Source organism: Theropithecus gelada, chromosome 8 (genome assembly GCF_003255815.1).
Source record: "Theropithecus gelada isolate Dixy chromosome 8, Tgel_1.0, whole genome shotgun sequence".
NCBI classification, from domain to species: domain Eukaryota; kingdom Metazoa; phylum Chordata; class Mammalia; order Primates; family Cercopithecidae; genus Theropithecus; species Theropithecus gelada.
The window spans coordinates 58,824,739-58,847,123 of NC_037676.1; positions in this window are offsets into that span (position 1 = coordinate 58,824,739).

Here is a 22,385-nt window from a genome sequence, read left to right on the forward strand (position 1 = left end):
AAATTATTTATTAATTCTAGGAGGCATTTTATAGATTTCTTGGTATTTTCTGTTTAGTCAATTATATCAGCTACAGTTTATTTATTTTTTGCCAATGTATATTAGCTTTATTTTTCTTGCCTTAAGGCAGTGACTAGAACTTCCAGTATTATGTTGAATAAGAGTGGTAAGAGCAGACATTCTTGCCTTTTTACAAATTTCAGAGAAAAGGCACTAAATCTTTTACCATAGACATGTTAGCTATAGGTTTTTGTAGCTGTTCTTCATGAGACTGAGAAATTTACCCTCTATTTTCTTTTCCTATCCCCTATTTTTTTCTAAGAGTTTTTTTTATCATGAATGAGTATTGAATTTTGCCAAATGGTTTTGTGTTTTGATTACATCAATTGATAAAATCATATAATTTTTCTTCCTTAGCATGTTGATATAGTGAATTATGTTGATTGGTATTTGAATACTGAATCAGCCTTGCATATCTGGAATAAATCTCTCCTGGTCATGGTGTATTACTCTTTTTGTGCCCTGTGGGATTCCACTTCCTAAAATGCTCTAAGTTTATGAGAAAAGTTTATGAGACATATTGGTCTGTAGTTTCCTCCCACCCTCCCTCCTTCCCCTTCCTCTCTCTCTTTTTCCTTCTATCTTTGTCTGATTTAGCATCATGGCAATACTGGCTTTATAAAAATGAGACAGTAAGTGCTCCTTTCGCTTCTATTTCTGGAAAATGTTGTGTGAAATTGGTCTTAATTCTTCTTTGAATGATGGCTAAAACTTCTCCATATAACCATCTGAGTTTTAAGATTTATTTTTCTGAAGTTATTCATTATAAGTTTAATTTATTTAGTAGTTATAGGACTGTTTAGGTTATCTTTTTTGTTTTGACTGAATTTTGATAGTTTGTGGTTTTTGGAAAATTCGTCCATTTCTTCTAGTTGTCAAATTGATAAGTGTAAAGTTGCTTATAGCATTTCTTTATTATGTTTTTAGTAGCTGCAGGATATGTTTTTATGTCTCCAGTTTTCTTCTTGATAGTGGTGATTTATATCTTCTCTCTTTTTGTTTTTCTCAGTCTTGCTAGAGGTATATTGATGATATTTTTTTTTTTGATAACCAGCTGTTTGTTTTGTTAATTTTCACTATTGTTTTCCTGTTTTAAATTTAATTGATTTCTGTTCTTTATTATTTTATTTCTTTTGCATTCTTCAGGTATATTTTACTCTTTTTTTCTAGCTTCTCAATGTAAAATCTTTGACTATTTGTTTCAGATTCCTCCTCTCATCTAATATAAATATTTTGTGCCATAAATTTCCATCTCCACACTGCTTTACTTCATCCCACAAATGTTGTATGTTGTGAATTCATTTCACTCAGCTCTATTTTTTTATTTCCTTTGAGATTTTTCTCTTTGAGCCACGGATTGTTTAAATTGTGTTACTTTCCAAGTGTTTGAATATTTTTCTGTAGTCTTTCTCTTATTGGTTTCTAGTTTGATTCCATTGTGGCTAGAGACCATACTTATTTAAAAAATTGGTGAAGGTAGATTTTATGTCCCAGGATATTGTTTTTCTTGATGAATGCTCCACAGGCACTGAAAAAGAATGCGTAGTCTATAGTTGTTGGGTAAATATTCAATAAATGTCAATTAGGTGCTATAAGTTGATGAATCCTTCTGCATCCTTGCTGATTTTTTGTCTTGTGTCTTGTAGTTCTATCAGTTGCCTAGGGTAGAATATTGAAGTTTCCAAAGTACTAATTATGGATTTGTCTATTTCTCATTTCAGCTACATTGATTTTGCTTCATTGGTATTGAATGTCTGTTGCTTTGTGTAAACACATTTAGAATTGCTATGGCTCCTTGGTGGACTGATCCTTTTATCATTATGTAATGTTCACTTTTGTCTTCAGTAAAATTTTTTACTCTGAAGTCTACTTTGTTGATATTAATATAGCCACACCTGCTTTTCAAAAATTAATGTCAGTATAATATATATATATTTTTCCATCCTTTTACTTTCAGCTTACCCATGTTGTATTTGAAGTGAGTCTCTTGGAGACAGCATATAGTTGGCTTATGATTTTTAATTCACTCTGCCAGTCTCTGCCTTTTAATTGGTATATCATAATTATGTTAATAATTGTTAGGGGTCAGACCAGTCTGCATTTTCTGCCTGCATTTATTTGTTTTCTGTCTGTGTTCTACGTTTCTAATTTGTTTCTTTCTTGCCTTACTGTGGGTTACTTGAATATTGTTTAGAGCTCAATTTTGATTTATTTATAAGATTTTTTACTATGTCTTTTGGTATAGTTTTCTTTGTTGGTGCTTTAGGTATTACCATATACGAATGTAACTTATGAAGCCCACTGGTATTGAATTTAACCACCTCAAGTATAGTATAAAACTGTATTTCCATTTGTGTCTCTTGACTATTCAACTTTTAAAATATAATTGTCTTCAGATTTCTTTTATTTACATTGGATACCACATCTTGTTCTGTTACGATTTTTGCTTCCAACTAAAATATGATTAAAGAAACTCATAAACTAAATAATCTATTAAATTTACTTCTATTTTTACCCATTCTGTCTTATTCCTTCTTTTCTGAAGGACAATTTCCCTGCACATAGGATTTGACCCTTTTTCCTTTCAGCACTTGAAATATGTTATACTACTTTCCTTTGGTTTTCTCCACGGAATTCCTTATGATTTCAGTGGAGAAATCTGTTGTCATTCTAATGCGGTCCCTTTATAGGTATGTGTCATTTCTCTCTGTTTTGAATATTTTTTTCATTTCTCTCTGTTTTGAATATTTTTTTCTATCTTTAATTTTTAGAAGTTTAATTATGATGTATCATGGTATGAGCTTCTTTGGGTTTCTCTTAGGATTTAATCAGCTTCTTGCATCTGTAGGTTTGCATCTTTCACCAAATTTGGGGAGTTTTCAGTCATTATTTCTTGAAATACTTTTTTATACCATACCTTTCCTCCTCTTCTTTTGGAACACTGATAATATGAAAGCTAGTTATTTTGTGTTTGTCCTATAGATCTTTGAGACTCTTCATTTTAAAACATTTCAATCTAGTACCTATCTCTTGCCTTCTTGTTTACTGATTCTGTCCTTTGTCATCTTCACTCTACTATTGAGTATTTCTAGTGAGGTAGTTCATTTGTTTGTTTGTTTGTTTGTTTTGGTTATTGTACTGTTCAGCTGTATAATTTCTATTTGGCTCTTTTTTACAATGTGTAATTTTTTGTTAAAAATCTATTTTTTAAATTTATTTTATGAGAATTTGTAATTATTATTGAGAAAGTTTGTGATGGCTGCCTTAAAATCTTGGTCAGATAATTCCAACATCTGATTCGTGCTGGTACTGGCTTCTGTTGATTGTCTTTTCTCATTCAAACTGATTTTCCTGGGTTGAATAATGCGGTGAGTCGGCTTTTAATTTTGTCCTGAATATTTTGGTTATTATGTTTGAAAAGTATTCTAGTTATAACTTCTTTTGGCAGTAAATTTCCCTTTTTGGGTTTAGCAAGTGAGTCAGGCCTACTTTTGTATTCCAGTGGCAGCTTCGTTTTCAGAGTCCTCGCAATGCTGTTCTGGGTGACTTCATTCTTCTGAAACTGCTGTGGCTCTTCCTCAGTCCCTGCTACCGTCTTCTTCTGGGACAGAAGGCCTTGGGCTGCCTGTTGTCATTAGGTAATCTGGAATTGGGGCAGAAGTTGTTGAGTTTGTGTCTCCTTATACCACCAGATGGACAGCAGGGGGCCACAGAGTTTCACCTCTGCTTCTGTGGGTGGATGGGACCACCTGCCATGACCTGTTGATGGATGAGGGCTGGGATGTTGTGTTGCTCTACTGTTTTACTGGACTTAACTGTTGCATTGCTGGTGGATCAGAGAGCACACAGGTACCCCTGTGTGAAGTGGAGATTGGGGCTCTCCATAGGTTGTTCCTAGTTGGACTTCTCCTTTCCTGGCCATTTGGACAAAGAAGAAGCTCTTTATTTTCTTTTGCCTTTCCTCCTTCCTTCCTCCCTCCTTCTCTTCTTTATTTCCTCCTTCCCTTCTGCCCTTCATTTTTTCTTTTGTTCCTTTTTCCTTCCTTCCTCCTGTGACTGTTGGTGGTTCATGGCTGTAGGACTGTCTGGCATCCAGCCTAGAGGTATATGGTAGAACAAAAGAAAACCCAGGGAGCTCACCAACTTGTTGATCCTCCTAGCCAGCCTGCCTTCTTCCTTCTGTCTCTCAGAGACCTTTTATTGTTCCATGTTGAATAATTCCCAGGGCATTTAGTTGTATTTAGAGGAGAAGAGCAATGCAAAGGGGGTTGCACTGGTGGCATCTCCACCTTCACATTGACTTCACATTGGCGCAGAGGACCAGGTGTTGAGTCAATCAATAAAGATTTATTGATTATTCAGGTTTTGTGAGACATTGTATTTGTGAGATAGACTCAAAGGTGCCAGGGCAGCATTGTGAGCCACAGTTATAGCACAAAAAAGTTAAAGGAGGAACAGGTAATTTAAAAATATTAATGATAATAATAACCACTAACATCTATTAAGTGTTTACTCTGTTTTAAGCATTGTGCTAAGTGCTTTTGCAGAATTATCTTATTTAATCCCTTAAAGTAGACATTATTGTAAATGGGTACTATCTCCATTTTACACTAAGAAACCGTTTCATTAAGAAGATTCACAACTTGCCTAAAGGCACATCCTGCAAACTGTGAAGATTCAATCCAGGTCTGAGTCCAGCCTTAGTCTTCCCACGCCCCACCACCTCAGGTATCAGTGGGAGAATCTTCTGGTCCCATCAGGCAGACTGTGGAGAAGCTACATATTCTTGGGCAATCTGGACCTGAGTTTTCTCAGCTATAAATGTGATTAATATCAACTTTACAGTGTTGTTGTCAGGCTTTGAAGAAAGTCACAAACGGGAAGGTACTCTGTGAGCAGTCAGGAGGGGCAGGGAGGAATGCAGGTCCACAGAAGTCCACACTGCAGGGGTCTAAACTCAGGAGAGGACAGTGCTCCCCCAGCTCCCCAGCTGTCCTCAGGGAGCTTTGAGTGTGAGGGCTCAGGGTCTGGTCACAGGGGTAAGTGTTTCTCCAGCTGCTCTCAGGAAGCTCAGGCTCTGGCAGTGTGAGCTCAGTGGCGTCCTGATAGGCAGGAGCATCTGGCCACAAACAGACAGGCTGTGTAGGCAGAGTGACCACCTGGCAGGCTAGAAATTTCAAGCCAATTATTTTGTTGTTGCTGTTGCTGTTGCTGTTGTTTCTTCTAAAGGAAATCCATTTTTAATATGTATGACTCTTAAATTATTCTAACCTTATTAGACAACGTTCTTCAGAGTACTTCCTCAATTATCCCTTTTTTATCTCCATGACCTAATACTAATTCCCTCTCCTATTTATATTTTTGCTTCCTTTTTAAAAAAAAATCTAAACACAAAAGGATATGGACTCTTATTACAAGAACTGGAGAAAACTTCTTCAGATTTTAAAAAATAGGGTAATGGTTTACCTGAATATTTGACATCATTATTTGTGCCCTTCTGTAATGTCTAAATGTAAGAATGGAGCATGGTCATTTATAAAAAGAAACACAGACAGCCTGACCAGTTTTGGGCCCTAGTACCATTAATTAATAATTACTGAATGCTAAGTGCAAAAGGTAGCTGTTATTTTATAGGCCAGCAAATTGCAAATGCTGATTTTATGGAAAGCATGACAGCATTATAGCATTATAAAGCCAAGCTGCAGGCCAAATTGCACAGGGATGGAAAAGTACAAGCATGTGTAACCAAAATATCAATTTACAACCTCCTGTAGAAACCAGGTGATGCCCAGCAGGCCTGTGAAAGAAGCAAATCCTATCAGGCTAATCAAATATTTCTGAGGGGGCAGATAGAGGGACTCACTTCATGAAAAGTGAGAATCTTCCACATTTCTGTGAGTGCAAATGGTCAACAAGAACATTTCCAAATCAATATGAGAAACAGCATAGGGGAATATTTTAGAGCAACAGCAGGACCCTCTTGGAAGATGAACACATAGACTCGAATATTCTATGACAAAGCACTTTTCTTACAATGCAGTTTCAATCAGAAGAAAAATATACAGCGATGCACACCATGGGGATATAAGTGGCTTCTCCTGCCTGGACCAGTGACCTGGCAGAAGCAGATGTGTGCAGTGGATTGGCAGGAGAGGTGTCACAGAAGTGTCAGTGGAGGAAGCAAGAGGGAAGAGTAGACTACATAACATTTTCTAGTAATGGGAGGTGTTGGGGGTGGACGTGAGAAACCCCCTCCTGCCCCGAGAGGTCAAGGCTAAGATGGACACACGGTGTTCTGTGCCAGCCCTGACTCCATTCCTTGGTGTCTTGTTAGAGTAGTGATCACCAACTATTTTGGCACCAGGGACCAGTTTTGCAGAAGGCAGTTTTTCCACGGACAGGGAGTTGTGGGGTGGGTGTGGGAGGGGTAGCAGGGATGCTTTTGGGATGAAACTGTTCCACCTCAGATCATCAGGCATTAGTGAGGTTCTCATAAGGGGTGCACAACCTAGATCCCTCGCATGCGCAGCTCACAATAGGGTTAGCCTCCTATGAGAATCTGTGTGGCTGGGTTCCTAATAGACCACTGATGGTAGCAGTCTGCAACCTGGATGTTGGGGACCCCTGTGTTAGAAGACCCCATTGATGGGGTTTGGAGAGTCTAAGGTAGCAAACAGTAAATACCTGCTGATTTGTAGAATCCTGTGAGATTTTATCATCCTCATGATTCCCATAGCACTTTGGGAGTTAGGCCATGAACATCCTCTACCCAGCCCCAAAATGAACTATCTGAACAAAACAAAAAGGGGGAGAACACTTTCCCTTCTTAGTGCTGCCTGCTGCACTTTTCACTCCAAGGTACCTGGTACGTGTTCTGCTTTCTTTCTTTTCCTCAGAGAGCGCCTATCTTCTGAGGACCTTGAGTTTGACATCTTGGACTTAGGTTGTTTCCATGTTCAGCATCAAGAGCTCAGCATGCACAGGTTGGTGACACATGCATATTCTGGTTTCCCCTATCCATTTTATTCCTCAGAGAAGGCTATGGTGACCCCCAAGCACAGGTACTAAAGGGAAATCTCTTGTGTGAACAGTGCATTGAGCACCAGGAAGAAAAAGGGGAAATGGGGAAGGGGTTATAGGGGCAGGAATAGAACTGCACGTTGCAAGCTGTGCATGTCACTGAGTCCCTGGATAGAAGGGGGTGTCTGTTGAAGGAGCAGTGGAGGAAATCTGTTTTGGGGCAGTTAGGGAGGAAAGTGAAACATGAAGAAGCGCTGTCCCCATCAGTAACCTACACAGCAGTTTCTTGCCCAAGTAGAGGTGGAATGGAGTGTGGGCAGTGCAGGGGAGGGAGCGAAGAGTCAGAGGCTGGTAGGAGGCACTTGCCGAGGTTATAATCCTGGGACATCAGTTATGGGTGCTCACCCGTGGAGAGATGGGTTTTCTTATCTTGCACATAGGCTATTACCTTGTTAAGCTCTTAGGTCCGGAGACAGTAGATAGTTTCACTTGACTGGACATAGCATGCTATTTTTTATTAATTTGTGCTTTTATTTTTCTTTCCCTGCCCTTTCAAGGGTAACTATGGATTAAAAAAAAAAAAAAGAAAGAAAAATCAGGTACTGCTTTACAGAAATATATGGTTGGAATGAAAAATCAGAATAATTAAGTACTAGTGAAAAGGGTACCAAATTATAACTAGGTATTATCTTTTCAAAATTATGTGCAATAGTATAGTTTTTATATATGACGTTTAATTATTTTAATACATGCAAATTTTATGTGCATTTTTGTTTGAGTGTCAAATAATTGTTCCACAGAAATCTTAACTAAAACACTACTCTCCCTGTGCTAACTCTATGTTAGAAAGATACCTGAACTTTTGGAGAAGTATTCATCAGGGAATAATCCCATGAGTGCTATAAAGTGTAAAGTTAATCCCATAAAGTAAGAATAAAACCACAGGGAGAAAGATAGTGAATGTAGTGCTCCGAGTTAAAACATACCATCAAAAGAAGTGAAACCTCCTTGTTTTTGTTTTGCGGTTCCCAGAAGTTGCAATGGAGCTGAGAGAAATCGTGTTAAAAGCATTCAGAGATTTAAAATTTCAATTAAAGCGGAACTACTTAGGGGGATTTTTACATTACTTAAATTTTAATATTTACCCTTGAGCTTCATTATTTTTATCAAGTACACTTTTTACAGTCAAGTGGCTGCGGGAAGGGTTTGATTCCTTGGAGTTACAACAAAAATTACTTATCAAACAAACAAAAACAAACCAACTTAGTAACCTAGGATTGATTGGGAAAAACTAAAATTATTTAAGTACAGAGAGACTTGTATTTAATAAAAAATCACCCGAGGGTGCTGAGTTTTAAATATAGGAGAGATCCTGTCCAAACAACCAAATCCTGGGGTCAGTGACAGGTAATTAAGGTAGAGATTATAGAGCTGGAAGGTAGAAGGCAAGCACTATGTTACCTGTGTCTGTATGCTGGGCATTATGTTAGGTACTTTGCATTTAGTATCTAACATAGTCCTAGAGTATCCCATGTTACAGATGAGGGAAATAAACTCTGAGAGTGACTTATCTTAAACTCCATGGATAATAAATACTCTAGCTGGGATTTAAGCCAAGGTTTCTTTGGCACCAAATTCCATGCTATTTCCAGCACACAAGGTGAAAATAAAGGAAGTCAGGAGCCAATAAAGAATGTTTCAGGGAAACTGGCATGATTGATGCTTCTGTGTGAGCGTGTATGTAGTTTGCCTCCCCAAACTGGTGCATGAAGAATGGGTGGGATGGACTAGCAAAATGGGTTAGCCTAATGATAAAAAGCTATGGAAATCTCAAGGGTTGAGGACCTGCTCTCCAACAGAAATCAAGTAAAGGCAAGAACCCACCAACTCTTCAAATCAAACCTGCATCCCATGGATATTTGTTTGATCTTTCCTACCTTGATGAGGTGTCTCCTTGGGAAGACTCCCTCCTACCTCTTCAGACACTGGGTTAAAGCTATAATGATTGGAGAGAGATGATGGCTTCCATCCACTCTCTCAGTGACTTGTGGGTTCAGAATACATCCAAGCAGCATTTGCAGTTCATACAGGTCATTTGAGCAGGGTCACCATTGTTTCAATACTGGAGGTTGACTCTTCTTCCCACAGCTAATGATTATAAGGCCCAATAGGCACCCACTGGTGACCTAGTAACCAACTTTTTAATTCTGGTGGAGTAAAATTTGAAAAACTAATCGTAATTCTCTCTTCTGTGGTATATGATACGGACTGCTGACATTTCAGTGAGTTTCCATGAGCATGAGTTTTATTTGGCTGCTGAGCTTCTTTCTTGGTTCTATAGTATATACGTTTCCATGTGCTCTGCCTCATCAGACCTGGGACCTTCACATTGTCCTCATTCTTCCACAAAGAATTTGGGCTCAAAGATCCAGAGCTGATCATCCTGAACTTAAAACTATGAGGACAGAAAATGTTAAAAACTGTCAATTAGTATATGAACAGTCATTGTAAATCTAGTTACTCACGTCTGCAGAAAGTACTTATAGGATATAGTTTCTTCTTTGTAAATCACATTCAGATTTATTTGGTTTTTAAATGGTTATGAAATCAAACTTAAAATATTGCCAACCTCCACACTCCACCCCACCCCATGTTAAGCTTTTCCTGTCTTCTTGTAACCACCCAATGGGTTCTTGCCCACTGCCCAGATACAGCTGGTTTATTAAGACAGGGGAGTTGCAAAAGAGAAAGAGTTTAATATGTATAGAGCCAACTAAATGGGAGACTGGAGTTTTTTTATTACTCAAACCTGCCTCCCCCAAAATTGGGATGCTAAGGTTTTTAAAGATAGTTTGGGGTGCAAGGGGCTAGAGAAGGGCAAATACTGGTTGGTTGGGGTGGGGATAAAATCATAAGGAGTTGAAGCTGTCTTCTTGTACTGAGTCAGTCCCTGGGTGGGATCACAAGACCAACCAGATGAGCCAATTTACTGGAATAGGTGGTGCCAGCCAATCCATCAGAAGTCAGGGTCTGAAAAATACCTCAAACACCAATCTTAGGTTTTATAATAATGACATTATCTATAGGAGCAACTGGGGAGGTTAGTGATCCTGTGGCCTTTGGCTACATGACTCCTGAGCTATAATTTCTAATCTTGTGTCTAATTTGTTAGTTTTTCAAAGGCAGTCTGGTCCCCAGGTAAGGAGGGGGTTTGTTTCAGGGAGGGGGTGTTGTCATCTTTGTTTCATAGTTAAACTATAAACTAAATTCATCTCAAAGTTAGTTTGACCTATGCCCAGGAATGAAAAAGGACAGTTTGGAAGTTAAAGGGAAGATGGAGTTGGTTAGGTCAGATCTCTTTTCCTGTTATAATTTTCTCATTGTTATAATTTCTGCAAAGATTGTTCCATTATTTATTCCACAAATTTATAAGTTAATTGAAAATGAAGGCCATTCTTCCCATCTGAAAAAAGTCTCTTGAATAAATATCTTAACACTGTTAAAGAAAAAAAATGATTCAATGATACTTGTTAATAATGCCCAATAAGGAAGCCTTTATTCAGGACTATCCCAATACATGTAGAGAACATGGCAATTGTGTTTTGCAGTGATGGTAGAGGGATTGGGCTCAACTCCAAATACATAATAGGCAAGAGGGAATCTCTAGCCAAGCAGCAGGGTAGGGGGCAGTGAATGGAAAATGTATAAGAGGAAGCATCAAGAATTAGTGGGATTCTGGTGAAACTGACCCAACAGGGCTCTTACTGAAGACAGTCCAGGGTGCTCAGACATCACCTGAGGTGTGGTGGAAGATGAGAAACCAATCAGATATCAAGGGTGATCAGATGTTGAGGTTAGGGTGTTAAATGGACCTATATTGTTCAAAGAAAAGAAGAATGTCTCTTCTTTCTTGAACAAGATTTTTCACTTGACCAAACTTTAATTAGGTTCCTGAAACTTCTCCTAGGCCCATCTGTGCACTTCCTTGAAAAATCCAGTTTTATCAAGAGCATTGCTAAGTCAGTTTGTCAAGAACCCCTCATCCTTGATACCTGATCATCCTCGATATCTAACTGAGTTCTTCATTGGACACCATCATAAAAAGAACATAAACTAGTTTTTATTTTTTTTTAAGTTCCAGGGTACATGTGCAGAATGCACAGGTTTGTTACGTAGGTAAATGTGCCATGGTGGTTTGCTGCACCTATCAACCCATGACCTAGGTATTAAGCCCAGCATTATTCACAATAGCATAAACTAGTTGTATAGGGAGTGTCTTAGTTTAGGCTGCTATAACAAAGTACCAATGTCTTTTCACATTCTAGGCAGCTTATAAGCAACAGAAATGTATTCCTCACAGTTCTAGGGGCTTTGAGTCTGTGATCAGGGTGCCAGCATGGTTGGGTTGTGGTGAGGGCTCTCTTCCGGGTTATAGACACCAAACTTGTTTTATCCTCAAATGGTAGAAGGAGGAAGAACTAGCTCCCAGATCTCTCCTCAGAAGGGCTCTAATCTTATTTATAATGGCTCTATCCTCATGACCCCAAAAACCAGCACCTGCAAATACAATGACATTGGGGATTATATTTCAATATATGAATTTTGAAGGGACACAAACATTCAGTCCATAACAAGGATGAAAAACTGAAACCATTTTTTCTGACAACAACTTCCTCATACAAATTATTAGGGGATAGTTTGCTCTTCCCAATCTGATTTGAGCCCCACTTTCTGTATTGCACTTTCCATCTCCCTTCTCTGGTATTGAATTCACTGGGTTACCTTGTCTCAAGATAGAGAAGCACATTAACTCTTTGATTGCTTAGTGTTGCTACAGAGTGATGGTGTCCTCATGACTCTAAAATAACAAAATAATGTATTATTTTCTTATTAGAACAAAACTTTAAAATGATTAATGTTATGTTTTCATCTATGTTAAATGTAAATATTAATGTGCTATACAGTTGCACTTCTGAGTTACAAATCAACAGATTTTATATTTAGAAATTTCCCACCTGTGTTCATTTGCTGTTTCTTAAATAGGAACATTTTTTTTTTAATTGCTAAACCACATGGCATGGAGGCAGTACTATACAGAGAGCAGCTGAGTAATTATCAAGGCACAATAGCTCCTTTCACATGGACTGTCTTTCTGGATTTAAGAAAAGCATGAGACGTCAATGAGAGGCCAATCTAAAAAAGTACTATAACAAATGCTATGCATCCATTCTTAGTCGTTTGCATAGGTAATAACCAGAGTTAAGGGAAATTTCATGAATAAAATTGCTTATCCTCATTAAGATTTTAAATTATGTTGGAAAATTACCTCTGACATATTTAAAATATGAGTGACGTTTTTCAGAAATTCTACATGCAACATAGCTAGCTTACGCCAGTCCCTTGTTACAAACAAGGTCAAAAGGATATTTAAAAATCGTAGCTGAATGTTGACAAAATGATAATTTTTCCTCTGAGTTGAAGCTAATTCTCTAATTCTTTGAATTTTTACATGAGATGCTGTGTTCTTAACTAACAAAAAATCACAGAGTCACTGATAATGCAGAGCTTATAGGGAAATTGCATTTTGTCTTATCTCTTCATTGTGAGGAATGGAAATCTGAGGTTAGTGGCTCAGCCAGAGTATCCCAGGTAGACCAGTAGACCCAAATTGCAGCAAGCAGGAATTAGTCCCAAACACTTTCCCTTGAAGCTGTAGCCCATGAATGCTGAAGAGAGAACCTATGTGCATTTCCCTTCTCAGTTCTATTGCCTCTGCCCTCACTGACGTTATCTGTTGTTGGATATAGTTTATATTCAATCCTTTATATTATGTTGTACCCTGCCAAGCACACAATAAAAATTGTGTTGGTTTATTAGCAAAAATTACAAGTTTATCTTTATTCTTTCTAAAAAGACAGCTGAACTCTAATTAAATACCAACATGCTCTTTAAGGAAAACCACTTTTCTGATGTAATAAGGAAATGAAAATAGGGACTCAACAAATGGTTGAGATAAGAAATGAATCTATCAGTTTTTAAAAGTTTTTGTTGTTGTTTTCTGAAAGAGAATTAAATTGTCTGCCTACAGTTCTCTGCTTAAACTCATCCTCCAGAGAATTTCCAGCTGTCTTTTCAAAACATGTGTCTGGTTATGCCATTGCTCTCTGTAAACACCTTCCCCCTTTTCAATGGATAGACTCTGAAGTCCTCCGGATGGCATCACTAAGCACTGCTGTAATTAGGCTCCAGTATTCTATATAGCAGCATAAGATAGAGGTCAGAGTACAGAATCAAAATGAATATGTAGAAAATCAAGGACAGATTAACATGAAGTAGAGACAACTACTGATGTGCAATTGGACTTCATTTATTTCTTGGTCACTTTTTTATAAAAGGCTAATTCAAGTATTTCCCTTCAGTATATTCATAACGTGATCTCAGACTGTAGTTCAACTAGTATTGGGATTTGTTTTAAAATACACAATATATACTTGCAAACTTCTATGGACTACTGTTTTATTTCCTGAGTATGTATGAACTCTTTAGCTGTGTATAAATGTCAGAGTTAGTTGGTTCCCTCTAAAATTATTATGGAAAATACAACAAGGAAACAAGTAAAAACAAACAAAACCAAAACTAGGGTTAAAACAGAAATATGAGCTTGAAGTTATATCTTGATCTGGGAATGGCTTATTATATATTTAAAAATATATTCTCACAAGGAAGAATTGAACATTTTAAAATTAGATCTTGTTTGTATTTTTTCATTGATATTTAATTTTTTCATTAATTTTCTTGACGGTGTGAAATCTGGTTGACTTTTTATTGGATTTCCTACACGATTCTATATAGCTGAGATAGACACTCTTTGATCCTTAACCATTATTTCCATCAGTTTTATAGTTGGATACTATCATATGAAGAGTAATTTTCTTCTGTTGACCATGTGGCTTGACTTTCTCAGATTGCTCTGAATCTAATGGAAGATAAAAAATATTCTTATACTTTTCTTTCATGGGGTTGCCTGTCTTTGGCTTCATCCTTCCACAGATCAGGAGATCAGGCTCGCTGAACTCTATTTCTAATGTTTTCAGAGCCAAAGGTGCTAAAAAAATACACAAATGTATACATAATTAAGACAGCCCAATCCTCTGAACTTAGCTGTGGACAAATGCCTGTAAGTTGTTTGACATTCCAGAGAGCATGTCCATTGAGGTCTATGACATGTGTGGAAGAGGTCCACTAACTACCTCCATTGTATTTCCACTATCATAACATTATACGCTTATGGAAAATGTTCTCTCTTTTACCTACAGATATGTATTACTCCAGAATCATGAGAAATACATCTGATAAAATATTTAGTAGAGTAAAAAAACAGAGGTTTAAATTCTCTAATTTCTACAAAGATAGAATCTATCTCTACAAAATAACAGAAAAAAATTCTGCTACCATGTTATACCATATTCCCTAAAACAAGGTCAGTTGAATAAGTCATTGGGCTCATAAAAATCTAAAACTACTTAGTTGTATATTAGCCTGCTAGGTCTGCCATAATAAAATACCACAGACTGAGAGACTTAAATAACACAAATTTATTTCTCAAAGTTCTGAATGCTGGAAGTCCAAGATCAAGGTGTCAGCAGGTTTGGTTTCTCCTGAGGTCTCTCTCTTTGGCTTGTGGATGGCAGCCTTCTCACAGTGTCCTCTCATGGCCTTTTCTCTGTGCATACATCACTGGTATCTCTCCATGTATCCAAATGTTTTCTTCTTATAAGGACACTAGTCATATTGGATTAGGGCCCAACCTGATGACCTCATTTTAACTTAATTGCCTCTTTAAAGACTCTATCTCTAAATACAGTCACATTCTAAGATACTGGGGATTAGAGCTTCAACATATGAATTTGATGAAGGGGCATAATTCAGTCCTTAACAGGAGGATCACTTGGAAATCATTCTGATCTCTTTCTTCATCCACTCTCCTCTTTCCTTCCAACTCTACTGCCCTGATTTCTGAAGCAAGCCTAATTATATATGAGTTCAAATGTTAGTCTTTAACATGTGTATATTATGGTACCTGGCCCCCAGTGAATGTGTTTTAGGTCCAAGTTGGTCACAATTTGAATAGAGTTGACTTTTCATACACCATTTCCCACATCCTGTATTTTATCAGGTTTCATCATGGAAGAACCTAAAATTCTTTTCTCCAAGGTCCTACAAACTAAACTATGCATTTGTTCATGGAATGTGCTTTGAAGTTAATCACATCCAGCCTTGGGAGTCTTGGCTAGTATTCCTAAAAAGGCCATGAGCCTAGAACACAAATGCATCAATCTTCCAAAATCTGTGATCTGACTTTGACTTGTCTATAGTGACATTCATTTGTATGTGTTTCTGACTCTCTGGTTGCACCATAAGTCTGATGTTCTGGCAGAATTATCATTGGATTGGATTTTTAGTTATTCATGAATTGGGAATTGTGATTCAATATTGACAAAATATGTTTTGTTTAGTTTGAAATCCAGAAAAAGCTCAGTTATAGATTAAATAATTTTTCAAGACAGAGTAAGAAGACTATAGATATGTATAAAATACATTAACTCTGCTCCATTAGCCATTCCCATTCTTAGGATAATTCCTCTGCATTTCTAATCCAACCTCAATTATAGGGCTTTAGGGATGATAAATAATTAAAATAATTACAGAAAATAAGGGTTTATTTCCAGTATTTTTATCGAGAAGCCATGTGCTAAGAAAACAAAATGGGAAAACATATAGTGCTGTTTCATTTGTAAAACAAATAAAAATTTATTTTCATTCATTCTTCAGACATCTAAATTTTCAACACAAATGACAAAACTCTTGTCCCATTAGAAAAACAAGTATAGATTTTTAATGATTTTTTTATGAGAAGTTAGAAAATATAGCATATGCAAATTGATCATGCATTCATTTTCAAAATTATTTCATTTTAGCACAAGCAATTATAATGACAATTATGTAAACGACTTTCAAGTAATATAATTTTATGTTATGTATCATCCCAAGAAACTATTCAAATTTGAATAGCAAAGATAATCTGAAATAAATGAATGAAATGTCTGTCTTTTTTAAATTTAGTAGTTATTTAATAAATTTTATGTGGTATAGGAGCCTTCATAAGAAAACAAAGACCCAAAGAAACAGATAAAACTGGTTTTTTTTTAAAATTATAATTATACTTTAAGTTCTGGGATATATGTGCAGAACATGCAGGTTTATTACATAGGTATACACATGCCATGGTGGTTTGCTGCACCCATCAACCTCTCATCTACATTAGGCAGTTCTCCTAATGCTGTCCCTCCCCTAACCCCCTGGCCCCTGACAGGCCCCAGTGCATGATGTTCCCCTCCCTGCGTTCACGTGTTCTCATTGTTCAACTCCCACTTATGAGTGAGAATATACAGTGTTTGGTTTTCTGTTCCTGTGTTAGTTTGCTGAGAATGATGGTTTCCAGCTGCATCCATGTCCCTGCAAAGGACATGAACTCATTCTTTTTTATGGTTGCATAGTATTCCATGGTGTATATGTGCCACATTTTCTTTATCCAGTCTATCATTGATAGGCATTGATAACCAACTTGGGTTGGTTCCAAGTCTTTGCTATTGTGAATAGTGCTGCAATAAACATACATGTGCATGTGTCTTTATAGCAGCATGGTTTATAATCCTTTGGGTGTATACCCAGTAATGGGATGGCTGGGTCAAATGGTATTTCTAGTTCTAGATCCTTGAGGAATCACCACACTGTCTTCCACAATGGTTGAACTAGTTTACAGTACCACCAACAGTGTAGAAGTGTTCCTATTTCTCCACATCCTCTCCAGCACCTGTTGTTTCCTGACTTTTTAATGATTGCCATTCTAACTGGTGAGAGATGATATCTCATTGTGGTTTTGATTTACATTTCTCTAATGACCAGTGATGATGAGCATTTTTCCATGTGTCTGTTGGCTGCATAAATGTCTTCTTTTGAGAAGTATCTATTCATATCCTTCACCCACTTTTTGAGGATTGTTTGTTTTTTTCTTAAAAATTTGTTTAAGTTCTTTGTAGATTCTGGATATTAGCCCTTTGTGAGGTGGATAGGTTGCAAAAATTTTTTCCCATTCTGTAGTTGCCTGTTCATTCTGATGATAGTTTCTTTTGCTGTGCAGAAGCCCTTTAATTTAATTAGATCCCATTTGTCAATTTTGGCTTTTGTTGCCATTGCTTTTGGTCTTTTAGTCATAAAGTCTTTGCCCATGCTTATTGTCTTGAATGGTATTGCCTAGGTTTTCTTCTAGGGTTTTTATGGTTTTAGGTCTTTCGTTTAAGTCTTTAATCCATCTTGAGTTAATTTTTGTATGAGGTGTAAGGAAGTGGTCCAGTTTCAGTTTTCGCATATGGCTAGCTAGTTTTCCCAACACCATTTATTAAATAGGGAATCCTTTCTCTATATCTTGTTTTTGTCCGGTTTGTCAAAGATCAGATGGTTGTAGATGTGTGGCATTATTTCTGAGGCTTCTGTTCTGTTCTATTGGTCTATATCTCTGTTTTGGTACCAGTACCATGCTGTTTTGGTTACTGTAGCCCTATAGTATAGTTTGAAGTCAGGTAGCATGATGCCTCCAGTTTTGTTGTTTTTGCTTAGTGTTGCCTTGGCTATACAGGCTCTTTTTTGGTTCCATATGAAATGTAAAGTAGTTTTTTTCTAATGCTGTGAAGAAAGTTAGTGGTAGCTTGATGGGGATATCATTGAATCTATAAATTACTTTGGGCAGTATGGCCATTTTCATGACATTGATTCTTCCTATCCATGAGCATGGAATGTTTTTCCATTTGTTTGTGTCCTCTCCTATTTCCTTGAGCAGTGGTTTGTAGTTCTCCCTGAAGAGGTCCTTCACATCCCTTGTAAGTGGTATTCCTAGATATTTTATTCTCTTAGCAGCAATTGTGAATGGGAGTTCACTCATGATTTGGCTCTGTTTGTCTATTATTGGTGTATAGGAATGCTTGTGATTTTTGCACGTTGATTTTGTATCCTGAGACTTTGCTGAAGTTGCTTATCAGCTTAAGGAAATTTTGGGCTGAGATGATGGAGTTTTTAAATACACAATCGTATCATCTGCAAACAGGGACAATTTGACTTCCTCTCTTCCTATTTGCATACCCTTTATTTCTTTCTCTTTCCTGATTGCCCTGGCCAGAACTTCCAATACTATGTTGAAAGGAGTGGTGAGAGAGGGCGTCCTTGTCTTGTGCTGGTTTTCAAAGGAAACATCCCCAACTTTTGCCCATTTAGTATGATATTGGTTGTGGTTTTGTCATAAATAGCTCTTATTATTTTGAGATACATTCCGTCAATACCTAGTTTATTGAGTTTTTTTAGCATGAAGTGTGTTGAATTTTATCAAAGGACTTTTCTGCATCTATTGAGATAATCATGTGGTTTTGTCATTGGTTCTGTTTATGTGATGGATTATGTTTATTGATTTGCATATGTTGAACTGGCCTTGCATCCCAGAGATGAAGCTGACTTAATTGTGGTGGATAAGCTTTTTGATGTGCTGCTGGATTCGGTTTGCCAGTATTTTATTGAGGATTTTTGCAGTGATGTTCATCAGGAATATTGGCCTGAAATTTTATTTTTTTGTTGTGTCTCTGCCAGGTTTTGGTATCAGGATGATGCTGCCTCATAAAATGAGTTAGAGAGGAGTCCCTCTTTTTCTATTGTGTGGAATAGTTTCCGAAGGAATGGTACCAGCTCCTCTTTGTACCTCTGGTAAAATTCAGCTGTGAATCTGTCTGGTCCTGGGCTTTTTTTTGTTGGTAGGCTATTAATTACTGCCTCAATTTCAGAGCTTGTTATTAGTCTATTCAGGGATTCAGCTTCTTCCTGGCTTAGTCTTGGGAGGGCATATGTGTGCAGGAATTTATCCATTTCTTCTAGATTTTCTAATTTATTTGTGTAGAGGTGTTTATAGTATTCTCTGATGGTAGTTTGTATTTCTGTGGCATCACATATGTGACTTTCCCTTTATCATTCTTTTTTTTTTTTTTTGAGATGGAGACTTGTTCTGACTTCCAGGCTGGAGTTCTGTGGTGCAATCTTGGCTCACCACAACCTCTGCCTCCCAGGTTCAAGTGAACCTCCCGAGTAGCTGGGACTACAGGCGTGTGCCACCATGCCCGGCTGATTTTTTTTTTTTTTTTTTGAGACAGAGTCTCTCTCTGTTGCCCAGGCTGGAGTGCAGTGGTGCAATCTCAGCTCACTGCAAGCTCTGCCTCCCAGGTTCACACCATTCTCCTGCCTTAGCCTCCTGAGTAGCTGGAAGTTCAGGCACCCACCACAATGCCTTTTTTTTTTTTAGTAGAGATGGAGTTTCACCGTGTTAACCAGGATGGTCTTGATATCCTGACCTCGTGATCCATCTGCCTCAGCCTCCCAAAGTGCCAGGAGTACAGGCATGAGCCACCGCACCTGGCCGTGCCTGGCTAATTTTTGTAATTTTAGTAGAGACGGGTTTCACCATGTTGGCCAGGCTGGTCTTGAACTCCAGACCTCAAGTGATCTGCCCGCCTCCGCCTCCCAAAGTGCTGGGATTACAGGTGTGAGCCACCATACATAGCCCCCCTTGTCAGTCTTAATTGTGTCTATTTGATTCTTCTCTCTTTTCTTCTTATTAGTCTGGCTAGCAGTCTATGTATTTTTTTAATCTTTTCAAAAAAAACAGCTCCTGGATTCACTGGTTTTTTGAAGGGTTTTTCATGGCTCTGTTTCCTTCAGTTCTGCTCTGATCTTAGTTATTTATTGTCTTCTGCTAGCGTTTGAATTTGTTTGCTCTTGCTTCTCTCATTCTTTTAATTGTGATGTTAGTGTGTCAATTTTAGATCTTTCCCGCTTTCTCCTTTGGGCATTTAGTGGTATAAATTTCCCTCTAAACACTGCTTTAGCTGTGTCCCAAAGATTCTAGTATGTTGTGTCTTTGTTCTCCTCGGTTTCAAAGAGCTTATTTATTTCTGCCTTGATTTTGTTATTTACCCAGTAGTCATTCAGAAGCAAGTTGTTCAGTTCCCATGTAGTTTGTAGTTGTGGGATTTGGAGTGAGTTTCTTTTCTTTTTTTTTTTTTTGAGATGGAGTCTTGCTCTGTCACCAGACTGAAGTGCAGTGGTGCAGTCTCGGCTCACTGCAACCTCTGCCTCCCAGGTTCAAGCTATTCTCCTGCCTTAGCCTCCCAAGTAGCTGAGACTACAGGCGCACATCAACACACCCAGTTAATTTTTGTATTTTTAGTAGAGATGGGATTTCACCATGTTGGCCGGGATGATCTCGATCTCTTGACCTCGTGATCCACCTGCCTCAGCCTCCCAAAGTGCTGGGATTACAGGCGTGAGACACTGTGCCCAACCTTGAGTGAGTTTCTTAATCCTGTGTTCTAATTTGATTGCACTGTCGTTTGAGAGACTGTTTGTTATGACTTCCATTCTTTTGCATTTGCTTAGGAGTGTTTTACTTCCACTTATGTGGTCAATTTTAGAATATGTGTGATGTGGTGTTGAGAAGAATGTATATTCTGTTGATTTTGGGTGGAGACAGTTCTGTAGATGTCCATTAGGTCTGCTTGGTCCAAAGCTGAGTTCAGGTCCTGAATATCCTTGTTAATTTTCTGTCTCATTGATATGTCTAATATTGACAATGGGATGTTAAAGTCTCCCACTATTATTATGTTGGAGTCTAAGTCTGTTTGTAGGTCTCTAAGAACGATGAATCTGGGTGCTCCTGTATTGGATGCATATATATTTAGGATAGTTAGCTCTTCCTGTTGCATTGATCCCTTTACCATTATGTAATGCCCTTTTTTTGTCTTTTTTGATCTTTGTTGGTTTAAAGTCTGTTTAATCAGAGACTATGATTGCAATTCCTGCTTTTTTCTTGCTTTCCATTTGCTTGGTAAATATTCCTCTATCCTTTTATTTTGAGCCTATGTGTGTCTTTGCACGTGAGATGGGTCTCCTGAATACAGCACATTGATGCGTCTTGGCTCTTTATCCAATTTGCCAGTCTGTGTCTTTTAATTGGGGCACTTAACCTATTTACATTTAAGGTTAATATTGTTACGTGTGAATTTGATCCTGTTATTATGATGCTAGTTGGTTATTTTGCTCATTAGTTGATGCAATTTCTTCATAGTGTTGATGGTCTTTACAATTTGGTATGTTTTTGCAGTGGCTTGTACCAATTTTTCCTTTCCATATTTAGTGATTCCTTCAGGAGCTCTTGTAAGGCAGGCCTGGTGGTGACAAAATCCCTCAGCATTTGCTTGTCTGTAAAGGATTTTATTTCTCCTTCACTTATGAAGCTTAGTTTGGCTGGATATGAAATTCTGGGTTGAAAATTCTTTTCTTTAAGAATGTTAAATATGGGCACCCACTCTCTTCTGGCTTGTAGGGTTTCTGCCGAGAGATCCGCTGTTAGTCTGATGGGCTTCCCTTTGTAGGTAACCGATCTTTCTGGCTGCCCTTAAGAGTTTTTCCTTCATTTCAACCTTGCTGAATCTGATGATTATATGTCTTGGGGTTTCTCTTCTTGAGGAGTATTTTTGTAGTCATCTCCGTATTTCCTGAATTTGAGTGTTGACATGTCTTGCTAGGTTGGGGAAGTTCTCCTGGATAATATCCTGAAGAGTGTTTTCCAACTTGGTTCCATTCTCCCCATCACTTTCAGGTACACCAATCAAATGTAAGTTTGGTCTTTTCACACAGTCCCATATTTCTTGGAGGCTTTGTTCATTCCTTTTCATTCTTTTTTCTCTAATCTTTTCTTCATGCATTATTTCCTTAAGTTGATCTTCAATCTCTGATGTCCTTTCTTCCGCTTGATCAAGTCAGCTATTGATACTTGTGTATGCTTCATGAAGTTCTTGTGCTGTGTTTTTCAGTTCCATCAGGTCATTTATATTCTTCTCTAAACTGGTTGTACTAGTTAGCAATTCTTCTAATCTTTTTTCAAGGTTCTTAGCTTCCTTGCATTGGTTTAGAACATGCTCCTTTAGCTCAGAGGAGTTTATTATTACCCACCTTCTGAAGCCTCCTTTGGTCAGTTGGTCAAACTCATTTTCCATCCAGTTTTGTTCCCTTGCTGGCAAGGAGTTGTAATACATTGGAGGAGAAGAGGCATTCTTGGTTTTGGAATTTTCAGCCTTGTTGTGCTAGTTTTTCCTTATCTACATGGATTTATCCACTTTTGGTCTTTGATGTTGGTGACCGTCAGATGGGAT